Source organism: Lolium rigidum, chromosome 3 (genome assembly GCF_022539505.1).
Source record: "Lolium rigidum isolate FL_2022 chromosome 3, APGP_CSIRO_Lrig_0.1, whole genome shotgun sequence".
NCBI classification, from domain to species: Eukaryota; Viridiplantae; Streptophyta; class Magnoliopsida; order Poales; family Poaceae; genus Lolium; species Lolium rigidum.
In genome coordinates, this window is record NC_061510.1 from 373,762,450 (window position 1) to 373,780,249 (window position 17,800).

Consider the following 17,800-nt stretch of genomic DNA (forward strand, 5'->3'; position numbering starts at 1 on the left):
GTTATGATGTTGATGCTTCTTCGTTTGAAAATACTTGATTTGCACTTTCTGCGCCTAGCTGAAAGGCGTTAAAGAAAAGCGTTTATGGGAGACAACCCAAGTTTTTACTACAGCAATTTTTGTTTTGTTGAGTCTTGGAAGTTGTTTACTACTGTAGCAACCTCTCCTTATCATGTTTTTGTGCCAAGTAAAGTTTCTATGTTAAAGTTGATGTTATATTTGGGATCGCTGCGCAGAAACAGCATTGCTGTCTGTCACGAATCTGGGTCTAAGTCTCTGTAGAAAATTCAAAAAAATCTGCCAATTTACGAGCATGATCCTCAGATATGTACGCAACTTTCATTAGTTTTGAGTTTTCCATTTGAGCAAGTCTGGTGCCATTTTAAAATTCGTCTTTACGGACTGTTCTGTTTTTGACAGATTCTGCCTTTTATTTCGCATTGCCATATTTGTTATGTCGGATAAATTTCTTTGATCCATTAATGTCCAGTAGCTTTGTGCAATGTCCATAAGTGTAAAGAATGATTGTGTCACCTCTGAATGTGTGAATTATTAATTGTGCACTAACCCTCTAATGAGTTTGCTTGAAGTTTGGTGTGAAAGAAGTTTTCAAGGGTCAAGAGAGGAGTATGATATACTATGATCAAGAGGAGTGAAAGCTCTAAGCTTGGGGATGCCCCGTGGTTCACCCCTGCATATTTTAAGAAGACTCAAGCGTCTAAGCTTGGGGATGCCCAAGGCATCCCCTTCTTCATCGACAACATCATCGGGTTCCTCCCCGAAACTATATTTTTATTCAGTCACATCTTGTGTTCTTTGCTTGGAGCGTCGGTTTGTTTTTGTTTTTGTTTTTGTTTGAATAAAATGGATCCTAGCATTCACTTTGTGGGAGAGAGACACGCTCCGCTGTTGCATATGGACAAATATGTCCTTAGGTTTTACTCATAATGTTCAAGGTGAAGTTTCTTCTTCGTTAAATTGTTATATGGTTGGAATTGGGAAATGCTACATGTAGTAATTCTAAAATGTCTTGGATAATGTGATACTTTGCAATTGTTGTGCTCATGTTTAAGCTCTTGCATCATATACTTTGCACCCATTAATGAAGAAATACATAGAGCTTGCTTAAATTTGATTTGCATATTTGATCTCTCTAAGGTCTAGATAATTCTAGTATTGAGTTTTGAACAACAAGGAAGACGGTGTAGAGTCTTATAATGTTTACAATATGTCTTTTATGTGAGTTTTGCTGCACCGGTTCATCCTTGAGTTTGTTTCAAATAACCTTGCTAGCCTAAACCTTGTATCGAGAGGGAATACTTCTCATGCATCCAAAATCCTTGAGCCAACCACTATGCCATTTGTGTCCACCATACCTACCTACTATATGGTATTTCTCCGCCATTCCAAAGTAAATTGCTTGAGTGCTACCTTTAAAATTCCATCATTCACCTTTGCAATACATAGCTCATGGGACAAAATAGCCTTAAAAACTATCGTAGTATTGAATATGTACTTATGCACTTTATCTCTTATTAAGTTGCTTGTTGTGCGATAACCATGCTTCTGGGGACGCCATCAACTATACTTTGTTGAATATCATGTGAGTTGCTATGCATGTCCGTCTTGTCTGAAGTAAGAGGGATCTACCACCTTAATGGTTGGAGCATGCATATTGTTAGAGAAGAACATTGGGCCGCTAACTAAAGCCATGAATCATGGTGGAAGTTTCAGTTTGGACATATATCCTCAATCTCATATGAGAATAATAATTGTTGCTACATGCTTATGCATTAAAGAGGAGTCCATTATCTGTTGTCCATGTTGTCCCGGTATGGACGTCTAAGTTGAGAATAATCAAAAGCGAGAAATCCAAAATGCGAGCATTCTCCTTAGACCTTTTTACAGGCGGCATGGAGGTACCCCTTTGTGACACTTGGTTGAAACATGTGCATTGCGAAGATCCGGTAGTCCAATCTAAGTAGGACAAGGTGCGGGCACTATTAGTATACTATGCATGAGGCTTGCAACTTGTAAGATATAATTTACATAACTCATATGCTTTATTACTACCGTTGACAAAATTGTTTCATGTTTTCAAAATAAAAGCTCTAGCACAAATACAGCAATCGATGCTTTCCTCTTTGAAGGACCTTTCTTTTACTTTCATTGTTGAGTCAGTTCACCTATCTCTCTCCACCTCAAGAAGCAAACACTTGTGTGAACTGTGCATTGATTCCTACATACTTGCATATTGCACTTGTTATATTACTCTATGTTGACACTATCCATGAGATATACATGTTATAAGTTGAAAGCAACCGCTGAAACTTAATCTTCCTTTGTGTTGCTTCAATACCTTTACTTTGATTTATTGCTTTATGAGTTAACTCTTATGCAAGACTTATTGATGCTTGTCTTGAAGTACTATTCATGAAAAGTCTTTGCTTTATGATTCAGTTGTTTACTCATGTCATTACCATTGTTTTGATCGCTGCATTCATTACATATGTTTACAAATAGTATGATCAAGATTATGATGGCATGTCACTTCGAAATTATCTTTGTTATCGTTTTACCTGCTCGGGACGAGCAGAACTAAGCTTGGGGATGCTGATATGTCTCCAACGTATCGATAATTTCTTATGTTCCATGCTACATTATTGATGATATCTACATATTTTATACACATTATATGTCGTATTTACGCATTTTCTGCAACTAACCTATTAACAAGATGCCGAAGAGCCGCTTGTTGTTTTCTCGCTGTTTTTGGTTTCGAAATCCTAGTAAGGAAATATTCTCGGAATTGTACGAAATCAACGCCCGGGTTCCTATTTTGCCCGGAAGCATCCAGAACACCCGAGAGCCGTCAGAGAGGGGCTACGTGGGGCCCACACATGGTGGCGGCGCGGCCCAGGCCCTGGCCGCGCCGCCCTAGTGTCTGGCCCCACCAGACCTCCTCCGAGGCTGCCCTTTCGCCTACAAATAGCCTCCGTCGCGAAACCCCCAGTACCGAGAGCCACGATACGGAAAACCTTCCAGAGACGCCGCCGCCGCGAATCCCATCTCGGGGGATTCAGGAGATCGCCTCCGGCACCCTGCCGAAGAGGGGATTCATCTCCCGGAGGACTCTACACCGCCATGGTCACCTCCGGAGTGATGAGTGAGTAGTTCACCCCTGGACTATGGGTCCATAGCAGTAGCTAGATGGTCGTCTTCTCCTAATTGCGCTTCATTGTTGGATCTTGTGAGCTGCCTAACATGATCAAGATCATCTATCTATAATACTATATGTTGTGTTTGTCGGGATCCGATGGATAGAGAATACTATGTTATGGTGATTATCAATCTATTACTTATGTGTTGTTTATGATCTTGCATGCTCTCCGCTATTAGTAGAGGCTCTGGCCATGTTTTTGCTCTTAACTCCAAGAGGGAGTATTTATGCTCGATAGTGGGTTCATGCCTTCATTGACACCTGGGACAGTGACAGAAAGTTCTAAGGTTGTGATGTGCTGTTGCCACTAGGGATAAAACATTGATTCTATGTCTAAGGATGTAGTTGTCCATTACATTACGCACCATACTTAATGCAATTGTCCGTTGCTTTGCAACTTAATACCGAATGGGGTTCGGATGATAACCCGAAGGTGGACTTTTTAGGCATAGATGCAGTTGGATGGCGGTCTATGTACTTTGTCGTAATGCCCAATTAAATCTCACTATATTTATCATATCATGTATATGCATTGTTATGCCCTTCTCTATTTGTCAATTGCCCGACTGTAATTTGTTCACCCAACATGCTTTTATCTTATGGGAGAGACACCTCTAGTGAACTGTGGACCCCGGTCCTATTCTTTACATCGCATACAATCTATCGCAATACTTGTTTTACTCGTTTTCTTGCAAACAATCATCTTCCACACAATACGGTTAATCCTTTGTTACAGCAAGCCGGTGAGATTGACAACCTCACTGTTTCGTTGGGGCAAAGTACTTTGGTTGTGTTGTGCAGGTTCCACGTTGGCGCCGGAATCCCCGGTGTTGCGCGAGCACTACATTTCGCCACCATCAACCTTCAACGTGCTTCTTGGCTCCTCCCGGTTCGATAAACCTTGGTTTCTTTCCGAGGGAAAACTTGCCACTGTGCGCATCATACCTTCCTCTTGGGGTTCCCAACGGACGTGTACATCTACGCGCATCGTTGATTCACTTAAGGGAAAACTTGCCGCTGTTCTACAAACCTCTGCTCTTGGAGGCCCAACACTGTCTACAAGAATAGAAGCACTCGTAGACATCAAGCTATTTTCTGGCGCCGTTGCCGGGGAGGAAAGGTAAAAGGTACTCACACTCCGGATCTCGGCTACCAAACTATTTTCCGGCCCCGTTCTAAGTACTCGAAGCTATTTACTTTAGATCCTGCAATTGCATCTTTTGGTTTCTTGTTTACACTAGTTAGGCATAATGGAAAGTAACAATGAGCTTCTTATTTTATTTCCTGAGTTAAGACATGGATTGTTTGCTGCGAAAATTAAAAAACCTATGGAATCTTATTTGCATGCTAGTAGAAATGATATTAGTATGAACGCTTTGAACACCATTGTTGTTAATGATATGGAAAATTCTAAGCTTGGGGAAGCTGGTTTTGATGAGCATGATATTTTTAGTCCCCCAAGCATTGAGGAGAAATTTTTTCTTTGATGATACTTTGCCTCCTATTTATTATGATTACAATGATAGTGGTCTTTTGGTGCCGCCTACTATGGAGAGTAAATTTTATTTTGATTATACTATGCCTCCTACACTTGATGAGAATAATAATGATAGCTACTTTGTTGAATTTGCTCCCACCACAACTAATAAAATTGATTATGCTTATGTGGAGAGTAATAATTTTATGCATGTGGCTCATGACAAGAATGTTTTATGTGATAGTTATATTGTTGAGTTTGTTCATGATGCTACTGAAAGTTATTATGAGAGAGGGAAACATGGTTATATGCATCTTAATAATATTAAGTTTCCCCTCTTTATGTTGAGAATCTTGAAATTGCACTTGTGTTGCCTTCCTATGCTTGTCACTTTGTTCTTCATGAATTTATTTGTGTACAAGATTTCTTTTCATAGGAAGTGGGCTAGGCTTAAATGTGCTTTGAATTTGCTTCTTGATGTTCTCTCTTTGCTTCAACTCTCATCCTTATGAGAGCATCATTAAAATTACTGAGCCCATCTTAATGGCTATAAAGAAAGAACTTCTTGGGAGATAACCCATGTGTTTATTTTGCTACTGTTTTGTTGAGTCTTGGAAGTTGTTTACTACTGTAGCAACCTCTTCTTATCATGTTTTTGTGCCAAGTAAAGTCTCTATGTTAAAGTTGATGCTAGATTTGGATTATCGCGCGAAACAGATTTGTCGTTCTGTCACGAATTTGAGAAGAAGTCTCTGTAAAAAAATCAAAAAAATCTGCAAATTTACGTGTGTGATCCTCAGATATGTAAGCAACTTTAATTAGTTTTGAGTTTTTCTGTTTGAGCAAGTTAAGTGCCCTCGCCGATTCATCTTTACGGACTGTTCGTTTTTGACAGATTCTACCTTTTATTTCGCATTGCCGCTTTTGCTATGTTGAATGAGTTTCTTTGTTCCATTAACTTTCGAAGTTTTGTGCAATGTCCATAAGTGTTAAGAATGATTGTGTCACCTCCGAACATGTGAATTTTGATTATGCACTAACCCTCTAATGAGTTTGCTTGAAGTTTGGTGTGGCAGAAGTTTTCAAGGGTCAATAGAAGAGGGTGATATACTATGATCAAGAAGAGTGAAAGGCCTAAGCTTGGGGATGCCCCCGTGGTTCATCCCTGCATATTTCAAGAAGACTCAAGCGTCTAAGCTTGGGGATGCCCAAGGCATCCCCTTCTTCATCAACTTATCGAGTTTCTTCTAGTGAAACTATATTTTTATTCCATCACATCTTATGTACTTTACTTGGAGCGTCTGTGTGCTTTTATTTTCGTTTTTTTATTTTCATTCTCTGAATAAGTTCATCCTTGTGTGGGAGAGAGACACGCTCCGCTTTTTCATATGAACACTAGTGTTCTTCATTCATGCTTTTAATGTTCAAGGGCGAAAGTTGATCGCTTCACTTATTGTTATTTGGTTGGAATCAGAAAATGCTTCATATGGTCTTGAATAACTTGATACTTGGCAATTGTTTTGAGCTCTCATATATCATGTTTAAGCTCTTGCATCATGTAGTTAAATCTAGTAGTGGAGAACTACCGTAGAGCTTGTTGAAATTTGGTTTGCATGATTGGTCTCTCTAAGGTCTAGATATTTTCTCGGTAAGAGTGTTTGAGCAACAAGGAAGACAGTGTAGAGTCTTATAATGCTTGCAATATGTTCTTATGTAAGTTTTGTTGTACCGGTTTATACTTGTGTTTGCTTCAAACAACCTTGCTAGCCAAAGCCTTGTACTGAGAGGGATTACTTCTCGTGCATCCAAAACCTTGATCCAAAACCTATGCCATTTGTGTCCACCATATCTACCTACTATGTGGTATTTTCTGCCATTCCAAGTAAATACTTCATGTGCTACCTTTAAACAATTCAAAAGCTATTATCTCTTATTTGTGTCAATGTTTTATAGCTCATGAGGAAGTATGTGGTGTTTTATCTTTCGATCTTGTCATTTACTTCTGACATACTTTCACAATGGACTAGTGGCTCATCCGCTTATCCAATAATTTTGCAAAAGGAGCCGGCAATGGGGTTCCAAGCCCCAATTAATTAACTTGCATTAATAATTCTCTTCACATGTTTTGCTCCGATCTATCGGTAAGCAACTTAAATTTGCAAATAGACACTCCTCCATGGTATGTGAATGTTGGAAGGCACCCGAGGATTCGGTTAGCCATGGCTTGTGTAAGCAAAAGGTTGGGAGGAGTGTCATCTAATAAATAAAACTAAAGTACATGTGTAAACAAAGGAGAAGAGGGATGATCTACCTTGCTGGTAGAGATAACGTCCTTCATGGGAGCCGCTCTTCAAAGTCTGGTTGATAAGGTAGTTAGAGTACCCATTACCATTCGTTGACAACAACAAACACCTCTCAAAATTTTACTTTTATGCTCTCTATATGATTTCAAAACTTGAAAAGCTCTAGCACATGATTTAATCCTCGCTTCCCTCTGCGAAGGGCCTATCTTTTACTTTATTGTTGAGTCAGCTTACCCATTTCCTTCCACCTTAGAAGCAAACACTTGTGTCAACTCGTGCATTGATTCTTACATACTTGCTTATTTGCATTCATCATATTACTCTATGTTGACAATTATCCATGAGATATGCATGTTGAAAGTTGAAAGCAACTCGCTGAAACTTATATCTTCCTTTGTGTTGCTTCGATGCCTTTACTTTGAATTTATTGCTTATGAGTTAACTCTTATGCAAGTCTTATGATTCTTGTCTTGAAAGTACTATTCATGAAAAGTTTTGCTATATGTTATCTATTTGTTAGATAACTATAGATCATTGCTTTGAATCATACCATTCATGTCATATGCTTTACAATAATGTTGATCAAGATTATGATGGTAGCATGTCACTTCAGAAATTATTTGTGTTATCGTTTACCTACTCGAGGACGAATAGGAACTAAGCTTGGGGATGTTGATACGTCTCCAACGTATCTATAATTTCTGATGTTCCATGCTTGTTTTATGACAATACCTACATGTTTTGTTCACACTTTATATCGTTTTGATGCGTTTTCCGGAACTAACCTATTGACGAGATGCCGAAGTGCCAGTTCTCGTTTTCTCGCTGTTTTTGGTTTCAGAAATCCTAGTAAGGAAATATTCTCGAATCGGACGAAATCAACGCCCGGCACCCTATTTTCACCGGAAGCTTCCGGAACACCCGAGAGTCAGCAGAGGGGGGCCACAGGCCCACCACACATGGTGGCGGCGCGGCCAGAGGGGGGGCGCGCCGCCCTGTTGTCTGGCCCCACCAGGGCTCCTCCGAGGCTCCCCTTTCGCCTATATAAGCTCCCTGACCTAAAACCCCGAGACGAATAAGCCACGGTACGAGAAAAGTTCCAGAGCCGCCGCCATCGCGAAGCCAAGATCTGGGGGACAGGAGTCTCTGTTCCGGCACGCCGCCGGGACGGGGAAGTGCCCCGGAAGGCTTCTCCATCGACACCGCTGCCATCTCCACCGCCATCTTCATCACCGCTGCTGCTCCCATGAGGAGGGAGTAGTTCTCCATCGAGGCTCGGGGCTGTACCGGTAGCTATGTGGTTAATCTCTCTCCTATGTACTTAAATACAATAATCTCATGAGCTGCCTTACATGATTGAGATTCATATGATGATGCTTGTAATCTAGATGTCATTATGCTAGTCAAGTGGGTTTTACTTATGTGATCTCCGGAGACTCCTTGTCCCACGTGTGTAAAGGTGACAGTGTGTGCACCGTGTGGGTCTCTTAGGCTATATTCACAAAATACTTATTCACTGTTATGGATGGCATAGTGAAGTGCTTATTTATATCCCTTTATGATTGCAATGTGCTTTGTATCGCTACTAGTCTATGTGCTACTCATGTGATGTTATTAAAGTAGTCTATTCCTCCTGCATGGTGTAATGGTGACAGTGTGTGCATCGTGTAGTTCTTGTCGTAGATTATGATCATAATCTCTTGTAGGTTATGGAGTTGATTATCGCTATGATAGTATTGATGTGATCTATTCCCCTTTCATAGTGTAATGGTGACAGTGTGTATGCTATGTTAGTACTCGGTTTATTTTGCAAAGATCTATTATGCTCTAAGGTTACTTAAATATGAATGCCGAATGTTGTGGCGCTTGTTAACTCCGGCTTGAGGGAGCTCTTGTAGCCCTACACAATGAATGGTGTTTGTCATCCAACAAAGAGTGTATGTAGCACAGATGAGAAGAAGTTATTATTTATTATGCGATCAATGTTGAGAGTGTCCACTAGTGAAAGTATGATCCCTAGGCCTTGTTTCCAATACTGCAAACACCGCTTATTTATTGTTCTGTTGCATGTTTACTCGCTGCCATATTTTATTCAGATTGCTATTACCACTCATATACATCCATACTACTTGTATTTCACTATCTCTTCGCCGAACTAGTGCACCTATACATCTGACAAGTGTATTAGGTGTGTTGGGGACACAAGAGACTTCTTGTATCGTGATTGCAGGGTTGCTTTAGAGGGATATCTTTGACCTCTTCCTCCCTGAGTTCGATAAACCTTGGGTGATTCACTTAAGGGAAAACTTGCTGCTGTTCTACAAACCTCTGCTCTTGGAGGCCCAACACTGTCTACAAGAATAGAAGCACTCGTAGACATCAAGCTATTTTCTGGCGCCGTTGCCGGGGAGGAAAGGTAAAAGGTACTCACACTCCGAATCTCGGCTACCAAGCTATTTTTCGGCGCCGTTGTAAGTACTCGAAGCTATTTCCTTTAGATCCTGCAATTGCATCTTTTGGTTTCTTGTTTCGTCCAATTCCGAGAATATTTCCTATGTAGGATTTGTGAAACCAAAAACAGCAGAAAACAGGAACTGGCACTTCGGCATCTTGTTAATAGGTTAGTACCGGAAAATGCATAAAAACATTATAAAGTATGACTAAAACATGTTGGTATTGTCATAAAACTAGCATGGAACATAAGAAATTATAGATATGTTGGAGACGTATCACTCTCTCTCGCGCCCACACCTCGCACCCGTATGCTCGCCTAACAACCGCTCGCGCGCCTCGCCTCGATCTCCTGCATGCTTTGCCCTTGCCGCTCGTTCGCCTCGCGTTGACCCACTCGCGGGCTAGGCGGTATTACTGGCTGGTAGTACCGGCCCAAACCGGATCCCCCCCCCCCAACGGGCAGAAAAATGGTGCCCCCCCTTTTAAGCCCCACTTTCTCTCTCTTTTGGGTTACTACTTCTTCCCCCCACCAAGCTCTCCTCCATTGTTGCTATTTGAGAGCTCTCTCTCCCTCAAATCTCTCCATGATTCTTGCTCATGTTTGAGGAAAAGAGAGAGGAGATCTAGATCTATATTTTCACCAACAAAATCCCCCTCTTAGTGAAGGAATCCCTAGATCTAGATCTTGGAGAGAAATTTGGTGTTTCTCTTCATATTTTTTCTTCCTCTCTTATTCCCCCAATAGCTTTAGTAGATTTGTTGGAATTTGATAGTGAAGTATTGGATCATCTTTGTGCCGTTCTTGCCATTGTATTTGGTGCATCGATTTTACTTCTCCACTGTGATACGTGAAGGTGAAAATTTGTGAGATATTCACTTCGGGAGCTTGTTCTCGAAGCTTTTTCCTCTTCGTATTTGGACCCTAGATGGTTTAGTGGTCTTTTTGGTGTTATTGAGGCCTCCAATTAAGTTTGTGGAGATTCCTTAAGTGCAAGGCCTTTGTGGGGGTATTTTGGGAGCCTCTAGTTAAGTTGTGGAGATTGCCCCAAGCTTTGTGAGGGTTCGGTGACCACCATTAAGGTTCCATAGTGGATCAAGGTTTTCCCTTTTGGTAGGAAGGCTCGAGGATAATACAGCGAGGTCTTCGTGGCGTTTGGAGTGCTTTGTCCTCCACACCGCTCCAACGGAGAGTAGCACTCACAAGAGTGTGAACTTTGGGATATATGGTTCTATACCCGAGCTCTTTACTCATGCACTTTAATTTGTGATAGCCTTCATGCTTGAAGTTACATATCTTGCTATCACATAGTTGTTAGTCTTGCTTAGCATAAGTTATTGGTGCACATAGGTGAACCCTAGTTTTATAGGTTTTGTGCTTGACAAATTAAACGCTAGTTTTATTCCGCATTTGTTAAGCCATATTCGTAAAAGTTCTAAACCGCCTCTTCACCCCCTCTAGGCGGCATCCGTGTCCTTTCACTCGGCTCCGGAGTTTATGCTCTCCGTACATAGAAGAGTGAAGTAGGAGGAGTTTGTTGGTGGGTGAGAGGTCGTCTGGGGGGTTCCGGTGGAGTTAGGAGATGATCAGTAATTCCAAGAATCTACTTCACCGAAACCCATGCTAGCGCATCAGATCTGCTTCACCAACACCCGCTTCTCCGTAACTAGGGACGCTTCAACGTATCCCGCGTTCGTTGCCACTAGAACGCCTACCTGCCTCCCACACCCTTCCGTCCCCGCCAAAGCTTGGTAAGTACTCAGACTCATTTGATCGCGGTGTTTCTTTAGTCATGTTTTGGATAGTTATTTGCAGCTCTCCTACGCCATTAACTATCTTCTCGCATGAAGTTGGTTTTAATAATGTACAAAATCATTATCTAGTTGCTACCATCTTGTTCTCTCAGTATTCATTCACAAGTGGTTGGTCGTATACCCCTGCATTAGTTGCTAGCTGTTTTTTCCTGCCTGCTATTGTTGCACTGCTTGCATGATTTATGCTATGTGCATCTCCAATCCGGTTGCTCTTATACCACATCATTAGCTTATAGCTATTTTTTCATGAATGTTGTTGTCGCTCATCGTGTATAGTTATGTTTGCGTGCATGTCTTGTCTTCGTATTATGCAAGACTAACTTATCGATGCTATTTTTTTTCAAATGATCCATCATGGTATTAGAACCTCCAACATTAACAACAATGAAGCTAGGGAAGGTTGAAATATAAGTTCTTGGTTGGTAATTATGGCAGTTTGCTTATGTTATTATCTACAACTTGTATGCATTGTTCTTTTTGCTAAAGATTAGACTTAAAACCTTGCTATAACTATGAAATTTATACTTTACTGTGTTTTTGCTTATTTGAAATGCTTGTCTTGGAGAAACTGTGCAACTGGTTTAAACCTGACATCTGGTCATTCTTAATGCCAATTTACTTTATGTTACAAGTTATATCCTGTATGCATTCTAGCTTTTGCCAGTGATGACTCATAATACGTGGTCATCACAATTATATTCACCCTATACTCTATATCTGAATATCTGATAAATTTTTAAGCCATGCAAAATAACATCTAGCTGGTTAGATGAACTGTTTTCACTCTTTGAAACCAACTTACTTGGTATTAAATGTGATACCTAAATTCAGATTAAGAACGATGGAGGGCAAGAGTTTTAACTACTGACTGAGCCTAAAGTGACATGCATGTTTAGCAGGAGTTGTGCACGCAAGAGAATGATATGTAGTGAGCCTGTGACATAAGCCAATGTAAGTTTGTGCTTAGTACATGTTTCATACGTAAGCTTCTGTTTGTTTCTACTACCTGCGATTATCTGGTATCTTCCACTACAAGGGAAAGGCCTACCGCCGGCGAACCTAAAAGGCCCATTGCCGGCGCACCACGAGCCCGCCGCTGCGAACGGGCCGGTGATAACTGGCCACTGCCGGCGCACCAGGCAGTGCGCCGGCGATAGGTCAGGTACTGCCGGCGCACTATCGTAGCTTCGCCGGCAATGGGCATGTTCCACCGGCGCGCCAGTAGCTGCGCCGGCAGTAGTGCTTGCAGCACTGGCGCATGGCACGTGCGCCGGCAGTAGGTCATTTAGGTGCGCCGGCACTAATATTCGAAAAAAAATTCCAGCTTTTTCCCAGCATATTAGAATACATATTTGACAGCAGTATATATTTACAACACAGTTCATATTTATACAGCAGAACATGCAATATGAGAAGCACAAATTCTTGAGAACATGTTCAAGATTTAACTAAACCAATTTAGCTAGCAAACCCATTTTCATTTTCATTTTCATTTTCATTTAATGAAGAACGAACATACGGCCTAGCTACCTAGGTACTGCTAGTTTATTTCTATAGCAACCTCTATTTCATTTTCTTTTTTGGCAGTGAGCATGAGCATGAGCAGTAGCATTTCAAAACCATTTCAAAATCTTTGTTTGCAACCAGTGAGCATCAGCATGAGCATTCAACCATGGTGAACTAAACCAGAGCACATCAAATTTTAACCAAAGCACATCAAATTTTATGATTCTTGATTTGAACAATTGCAACTGTGACATACATACATTTGCTATGAACCCTAAACTAGGGCATTTCATTTTTTGCTTTGAACCCTAAACCAGGACATCAAATTCCTATGAACCCTAAACCTGCAGGGCATCAAATTCAAAGAGGGGATCGAACCAGGGCATCAAATTTGCTATGAACCAGGGCATCAAATTCAATTTGCTATGAACATTTGATACATACAACATAATCTCGATACAACACAACAATTCAACATGAACAAAATTCAACATAATCTCTCATCAACTAGCAGCAGTAATTATCTCTGTAATTCTCTCAGCAAACTAGTCTCTCACAAGAGCCCAACAGCAGCAGTACACAAATCCCACAACCTCTTCTCCAGCACCACATCGCCCCAACACACAGAGCAAGCAGAGTAATTCTCCAGCACCAGACCAACACACAGAGCAAGCAGCAACATCAACTAGCAGTTGGTAAAAAAACAGAGCAGCCAACAATCAGCAAGGCAGAATCAGCAGCATCAGATAGCTATTGTCATGTCGATCTGCACCAATTCTCTCTCACAGTAGCAAGCTAGCAATCAGCGGCAGCAGCAAAGCAAAACATCCCTGCCCCCGGCCGAATTGGGGAGGAACTGCAACCTCTCTGACTCCTCTCCCCGGCGGCGGCGGATGCATTTGGAGGGAATGGAGAGGGGTTCTTACCAACGACGATGGTGGCGACGCCCTGCTTCTCCTCTCCGCGACGGTGGCCGGCGCGCAACGCCCTCCTCCTCCTCTCGGCGATGGTGGCGACGGTAGCCGGCGCGTGACGGCTGATGTCTACGGGTGCTTCTATTCTTGTAGACAGTGTTGGGCCTCCAAGAGCAGAGGTTTGTAGAACAGCAGCAAGTTTCCCTTAAGTGGATTACCCAAGGTTTATCGAACTCAGGGAGGAAGAGGTCAAAGATATCCCTCTCATGCAACCCTGCAACCACAAAGCAAGAAGTCTCTTGTGTCCCCAACACACCTAATAGGTGCACTAGTTCGGCGAAGAGATAGTGAAATACAGGTGGTATGAATAAGTATGAGCAGTAGTACGGTGCCAGAAAATAGCTTGCTGGCGTGCAGTTGATGGTAGTAATATTGTAGGAAGTAAACAAGCAGTAGTAACGCAGCAGTAGTAACGCAGTAAAACAGTAAACAAGCAGCGATAGCAATATTTAGGAACAAGGCCTAGGGATTAGACTTTCACTAGTGGACACTCTCAATATTGATCACATAACAGAATAGATAAATGCATACTCTACACTCTCTTGTTGGATGATGAACACATTGCGTAGGATTACACGAACCCTCAATGCCGGAGTTAACAAGCTCCACAATTCAATGTTCATATTTAAGTAACCTTAGAGTGTAAGATAGATCAATACGACTAAACCAAGTACTAACGTAGCATGCACACTGTCACCTTCATGCTTATGTAGGGGGAATAATACACATCAATACTATCATGGCAATAGTTAACTTCGCAATCTACAAGAAATCATGATCATAGCATAAACCAAGTACTAACACGGATGCACACACTGTCACCATTACATCGTGCAGGAGGAATAAAACTACTTTAATAACATTGCTAGAGTAGCACATAGATAAATTGTGATACAAAACACATTGCAATCATAAAGAGATATAAATAAGCACTTCACTATGCCATTCATAACAGTGAATAAGTATTCTGTGAAATATAGCCTAATAGACCCACACGGTGCACACACTGTCACCTTTACACACGTGGGACAAGGAGTCTCCGGAGATCACATAAGTAAAACTCACTTGACTAGCATAATGACATCTAGATTACAAGCATCATCATATGAATCTCAATCATGTAAGGCAGCTCATGAGATTATTGTATTGAAGTACATAGGAGAGAGATGAACCACATAGCTACCGGTACATCCCCGAGCCTCGATGGAGAACTACTCCTCCTCATGGGAGCGACGGCGTTGATGAAGATGGCGGTGGAGATGGCAGCGGTGTCGATGGAGAAGCCTTCCGGGGGCACTTCCCCGTCCGGCGGCGTGCCGGAACAGAGACTCCTGTCCCCCAGATCTTGGCTTCGCGATGGCGGCGGCTCTGGAACTTTTCTCGTACCGTGGCTTATTCCGTAAGGGTTTTCGACGCAGGGGCTTTATATAGGCGAAAGGGCAGCGTCAGAAGGTCGAAGGGGCGACGACACCATAGGATGGCGCGGCCAGGGCCCAGGCCGCGCCACCCTATCATCTGGGGGCCCTGTGGCCCTCCTCTGGCGGCTCTCGGGTGTTCTGGATGCTTCCGGGCAAAATAGGAACCTGGGCGTTGATTTCGTCCAATTCCGAAAATATTTCGTTACTAGGATTTCTGAAACCAAAAACAGCAGAAAACAGGAACTGGCACGTTGGCATCTTGTTAATAGGTTAGTTCCAGAAAATGCATAATAATGACATATAATGTGTATAAAACATGTAGATATCATCAATAATGTAGCATGGAACATAAGAAATTATCGATACGTCGAAGACGTATCAACGGCCTCCCCCTCCTCTCCGCGGGGACGCCCTGGTCCTCCTTGCGCGTGCGGCTCCGGCGTGTGCGTGCGGCGGCGCTCGAGATCGATGGTGGCGGCGGCAGCAGAGAGCACGGTGGCGCGGTTAGGGTTCGTGAGAATGGGGATTGAAGGAGAGTGTGGCGCATGCGGTTAAGTCCGGAGTATAGCCGGACCCACCTTATTGCCGGCGCGCAACCTGTTTGGTTCACCAGGGACAATTATACCCCCGGCGAACAAAACAGGTGGTGCGCCGGCAATAAGGTGAGTCCGGCTATACCTGGGACTTGTCCCCCAGCCCCTGGCTGGCTTTCCTTTTCTGTTTTTATTTTCTTTTTCTTCATTTCTTTATTTATTTTCACTTTCTTTTATGTTTCTTTTCTTTTCCCACAAATCCTATACTATTTTATTTCCTTCTCTTTTCAAGATAATAACCAAGCAATTAATATTAGTTATACATGCATGCCTAAAATAATGACCAACACAATTAATATAAGTTATACATAAAATATTGGCCATGACCACATGAGTAGTTATGAATTACACAAAATATGAGTTATAGATTGCAAATAAAGTTTTAGATCATCGATTGAGAAGAGTGTTTCACTTTCTTCTTGCTTTTCTTGCTCGTCGTTGAATAATTTAGCCCCGTGTCGTGACTTCTTCTTTTGAAGGGTCGACCTGACCTCGGTAGCGTGGTCCTGCTTCTTCTTGTGGTGTATGTTGTGTCTTCGTCCTCGGATTCTTCCATCATTGGGTCTCCGACTTGTCCTTCGAAGTCTTCCTCGTTGGCGACTCCATCCATTCCGACGATGGTCCTCTTGCCTCTCCTCACGATAACACGGCTAGGCCTGGATGGGTCGGTTATGAAGAAGCATTGGTGCACGTGTTCGCCGGTACCCATGGCTCATTCCGCGCGGTGGCGTTCGTGGACTTTGATTTGTTGGCTTCGGGTAGAAACATGGTGGTGAAATACCGGTCTTCTTTTGTGACGCTCTTAGCCCATCCGATACGGAACATCGGCACTTTCTCCCCGGCGTAGCTAAGCTCCCAGATTTCCTCGATTCTTCCGTAGTATCTAGCCTTTACGTCACCCGTCCAGGAATCCATCGTTACCCCTGAGTTCTGGTAAACACTGTTCTTGTCTTTTTCTTCCGTGTAGAATGTGTACCCGTTGATATCGTACGCTTGGTAAGTCATGAGGTTGGGCGCGGGGCCATGTGACAAGGGGGGCGAGCGGGAAGTACCACACAACTTTCCGAGGAGCTTTCTTCTTCCCTTTCTTGTACCGTTCAGCGTCACACACAGGACATTTGGTCTTGTCCACGTGCTCCTTGCGATACATGATACAGTCGTTGATGCAGGCGTGATACTTTTCATGGGGTAAGTCGAGAGGGCACGTGATTCTCTTGGCCTCGGCTAGACTACCAGGACACGTGTTCCCGGCGAGGAAGGAGATCTTTCACGTATTCCGGAATGTCATCGACGCTTGAGTCCGTCCATCCGTGTTTCACCTTCATCTGCAGCACATCGAGCGCTACTCTCAAGCGGGACTCCCCAACCCGCGACCTGAGTCGTACAACGGAGTATTCGAGTCTATCTCCAGTTGCTCAAGCTTTGATTTCCGCTTGGCGCCTTTCGTTTTTTCGAGAAGCAGATCTTGAAGATGAGGGTCCCGCACGACTGAAGCTAGCGGCACCTCTTCGTCGTCAAGGTTATTGTCATCGTCAAGGTTATTATCGTCGTCAAGGTTATCGTCTTCTACGACAAACTCTTCATCGTCATCAATGTCATGATGCCCTCCTTCTTGCCGGCCATTATTACCACCTGCTGCCATCGCCCCATTGACCTCCGCGCCATCATCGCTCATCCATTGAGTGTGTCCATGCATGAAACCATTAGTGAGCAGGTGCCCCTGCAATTTTCCTGAATACGGGTCAAACCATTTCCCTCGTTTGCATCTCCGGCACGGACACAATACCTCCGTGCGTTTATTTTCATACATGGCGATGATCGCGTGTTTCAGATATCTCATCACGATGCTTTCACTCATCTCGATAACCATTCTCGCCTGCATGGTAAGATTACATAATTGATTAGAACCATGCATCCGTCGGTAGTTTTCACGAAAAATTTCGGCATGAACTTCCTACACGGTAGGACATAGGAGCGCCAGAAATGTGCCTAAACGGAAACTTGAAGAATCAACATTTCGGCGCAACGTTGGCAACTCATTTT